Source organism: Lissotriton helveticus, chromosome 10 (assembly GCF_964261635.1).
Source record: "Lissotriton helveticus chromosome 10, aLisHel1.1, whole genome shotgun sequence".
Taxonomy (NCBI): domain Eukaryota; kingdom Metazoa; phylum Chordata; class Amphibia; order Caudata; family Salamandridae; genus Lissotriton; species Lissotriton helveticus.
In genome coordinates, this window is record NC_136071.1 from 921,110,188 (window position 1) to 921,114,566 (window position 4,379).

Genomic DNA, 4,379 nt, shown 5'->3' on the forward strand with positions numbered 1-4,379 from the left:
GAAGGGGCATTTGCTGGTCGCGGACGGTTCAGGTAAGCACGCTGAGGTGGTGGAGCGGTGTGGGGAAGGAATTCAATAGACAACAGAATAGGTTTTATTTATTTATTTCATTTTACCTATTCTGTCTGTTGACTAACCCCCCCTCCCACCCTCTTCCCCCCACCCTCTTCCCCACCCACCACGCATACGAGTAGCAGACCCTGCGACTTGAGACAGAACTAGCCCCAAGCAAAGCACTATGTGTTCACCTTTTAAAGTTGGAGGTGTAATGCAAGAGCTTTTTTTTCCTCAACCTGTCATTCTCTACTGGGAATTTCAGAATTCATATATGAATTATAAAAGCATGCGGTGCCCTTGCCTTTTGTAAGAAAATGCTATTTTCTATCAGCAGTAGATAAACTCAAGGAGATCATGACAGAAACTGATGCTGCAGTGCCAGACCAAATCCTATATTAGGTGGCATCAAACCGGAGACGGCTGTCATCTTTGGTTAAAATGCAAACATGATTCAATAACAAAAGGCATATATTAAAAAAATTATTTTAGTAAGATGACAGTGCATGAATATTGCACATTTAAGATGACCCAGAAACTTTTGCTAATTTATTTTCCGTGTGTTTTGTGCCTGTGTTGATAGGTAAGGGGTATCTGTTTTTACAACATCTGTGATACCATCCTTCGGTGTTAAAATGCTAGGTAAAAAAGAGAGGAAACAATTTGGGGCTGTGAAGTGTATGGGGATCAAAGTGTTAGTATGAGCATCAAGTGCCTGTCGAAGGTTGTTTTGGTGCAAGAGATCAGAAGACTAACTTGAAAAGGTGTCCATTCAATCGCTGGCAGAAATAAACGTGTATTAACTTGCCTTGATGGCCACAGTGTACAATTGCCCTTGGGGAGGAAGGCTTGGAGAGCAGATTGTTACCCTCCAGGTTTCGTTTATGGAACACACACACTGAGAGAAAGGACGTTCTTAAAAAGAAGACTATGGATTTAGGATGAAGTAGTTAGGAGTCAGGCTAGGATCAGACGTTTGCAAGGCTTGTTTGGGTCAGGGTGTAACACGGGAAGATTTCAATAGGCTGCCAATTGATATGATTTTAATGAGTCTTTCCTGCCAACCATTACAAGGTATGTTTAAAAACCTTGAGAGCACCGTTTTAATGCATGATCCATTCAAGTATTTTGAGAAACAAATCATTGTTGCAAAATGGTACATTTCCTCTTTGGGTTTTTCCTACACAGGCATGAAAACATTGTAATGCATAAAACTTGGTTAACCAATAGCTGTAGTGCAATTTATTCAGAAAGTAGCGTATTCTTTCTTTTCAGCTTGTGTTGATTTGATGTAATTCACTAGCACCAGCTTGAACCAATCGTCACCCTACTCCCTCAGGTTTTCTTCTATGTGTCGAGAAGACTTAAGACTTTTTGGGGTTTCACATAGTCTCAGCCTTCTGGAAATCTATACGAGTCCGAGATTTCCAAGATTACACCTGCTTATCAAATTTTGTTTTTCTGGGGGCCTTTTCTCCACAGGGAACATATTTTTAGATTCAGCTACACCCCAATAAGATATTCTCTTTCACTTACTCCTGCCTTTGAGCCTGAACCATTAAATATTTTCTGTGAGCAAATGTGTTTCATTTTTGAATTTCCAGACCAAGTCACACTTACGCATGGATATAACTTTGAATCGGGCCCTTAACGAGGAGTAATTTTATCTGTGTTTCACAGCCTAATGTTGAATGTATGTGAGTGTACCACATGCTGAGGGTCAGAACCTCGGTAGGGGAGAAGCGAGGAGTATGAGATGTGTATGCGACCTGTGGGAGAGAACTGGGAATGGTAAAGACTTAAGTAATGAGAGAGGACGACGTCGGTCGAGCCTGGAAAGGCGAAGTAGTAAAGGGCCAGGAGGCGCTCCATCTCCACTCCCGGGTGTCCTGGCCAGGCGATCTCTTCAGTTCAGCCTCCCGCCCGCTTCTCCCGCAGTCAGTCTCCTGATGCAGAAGACATTCAGTCAGCCTGGTTGGTTGAGGCGCCTGCGAGGCATACGGGAGGAGGACAGCGTCAGTTCTTCCTCGAGTGCATCAAACATTTCGTCTGGAGGCATCAGCCCGACTCCGCCCCAGCCCTCCCAGCGCCCAGCAGAGCACACCGAGGACATGGAAGTCTTCCGAAGGAGCAAGCACTACGACATGTGCGTCTGCCACTGCGAGGGGGACTTGGACTATGCCCCGGAGTTGGTGTCTTACCTGGAGGGAAGAGCAAGGCATTCCGCTGCTTCCTGCAGCTGCGGGATGCGGCGGCAGGGGGCGCCATCCCCACCGAGCTCTGTGATGCACTCTCCAACAGCCACTGCTGGGTGCTCCTGATCACCCACAGTTCCTGGAGGATTGCTGGTGCGGGTATCAGATGCAGCAGGCTCTGGCCCTGGCACCGGTGTCCAACGGGTGCATTATTCCTTTCATAAAGGACCTGGAACATGCGCAGTGCCCGCGGGAGCTGACTTTCATGTACAAAGTGTGGGCCTCCTCGGTGAAGGATGCCGGGTTCCTGCGCGTAAAAAACACGCTGACGAACTATTTCAAAGAGGCCGCGCGCAATAGTGAGAGAGCGAGGGGTGACGGCGCCTCATCCGGGTAGGGGACGAAAGCCACCCCAAGCAGCAAAGAATCCAGCTGAGAGCTCTGGATTCAGGACAGGAGGTGGCCAAAGACTTGACATTTGGAATTTGCACTTTATGCATGCATTCTACCCACATTTATTTGTTTATTTGGTGGTTATCTGATATTCCAGCTCCTTTTATTTCTGTTTTACAGGTAGTTTAATTTCGCCAATAGATTCTTGACAATCAACCAGATTTATGGTAACTTTAGTTAAAGAGGGTAATCTGGTTCAGCTGTAAAATACGATTTGTGTTGAATGGAAGTCACAACGTTGCTTTGCATTTTCAGCAGAACCCTAGCATTGGCAAAGCCGATAGGCCTGGCTTGCATTTTGAGTCTTGGGTAAAATATAAAAAAAAGCCTGCTGCAGTGAAAAAACAAGCATTTACAATGCAATGGTTTCGCCTTTGGAAAAGTTAGAGTTATTGGCATTGTATATGCCAAAATTTGTATTTATGTTTTTGTTTCGAAAACAGATAAGTAAATGGCATTGTCATTTACATTGCCATTACCTTTTTTTTTGCAGTCACTTGGCACTCTCTAGCACTCCCTAGTACTCTTTATGCACTCTGCATTTCTTATGCACTCTGCATTTCATATGCACTCCCTGTGCACTCTGCACTCCCTATGCAGCACTCTGTATGCACTCTGTACTCTATATGCACCCTGCACGCTCCACTTCCTATGCACTCCCCATGCACTCTGCACTTTTTATGCAGCACTCTGTATGCACTGTGCACTTTGTATGCACTCCACACTTCCTATGCACTCTGCACTCCCTATGCACTCTGCACTTATCATGCACTCCCTATGCACTCCCTATGCACTCCCTATGCACTCTGCACTGTCTATGCACTCTGCACTCCCTATGCACTCTGCACTCCCTATGCACTCTGCACTCTGCACTCCCTATGCACTCTGTATGCATTCTGCATTACCTATGCACTGTGCACTGTCTATGCACTGTGCACTCTGCACTTCTTATGCACTCTGCACTCCCTATGCACTCTCTGCATTCCTTATGCACTCTGCACTTCCTATGCACTTTGCACTCTCTATACACTCTGCACTCCCTATGTACTCTCTCTGCACTTTGCACTGTCTATGCACTCCCTATGCACTCTGCATTACCTATGCACTCTCTATGCACTTTGCACTCCTTATGCACTCTGCACTCTTTATACATTCTGCACTTTTTATGCACTCTCTCTCTCTGCACTCTCTATGCACTCTGCACTCCTTATGCACTCTGCACTGTGTATGCACTCCCTATGCACTCTGCATTCCCTATGCACTCTGCACTTTGTATACATTCCCTATGCACTTTGTATGCACTTTTTATGCACTCTCTCTGGACTCTGCATTCCCTATGTACTCTGCACTGCCTATGCACTTTGCACCCTCTATGCACTCTGCACGCACTCTCCCTGCTCTATGCACTCCCTACTCTGCACTCCCTTTGTTAAAGTTTGAGCTTTTGATAAATGGTGTTTTGTATCTTCATTGAATTATGTGTAAAACGTTGATGTGTTTTACTTTACACAGAAATCTGGAGTGCATGTATAATGCAATTATTTGCAGAGAGAGGGAAGGGATGAAAGAGGCCAGGAGTAAGAAAGCTCAAAAGGAAGCGAGTGCAGGATAGAGAGGGAGGGCAGGAGGGAAGGAATAGACGCAGGAGAGAGGGAGGGCATAAAGGAGTGTGAGGGC

The 4,379-nt window shown here is 45.8% G+C and overlaps 1 pseudogene; it reads left to right on the forward strand.

The window, feature by feature from the left end:
- Nucleotides 1-2,003: 2,003 nt before the first annotated feature.
- LOC144785544 (toll/interleukin-1 receptor domain-containing adapter protein pseudogene) lies at nt 2,004-2,821 on the forward strand (annotated as a pseudogene).
- The last annotated feature ends 1,558 nt before the right edge of the window (nt 2,822-4,379 follow it).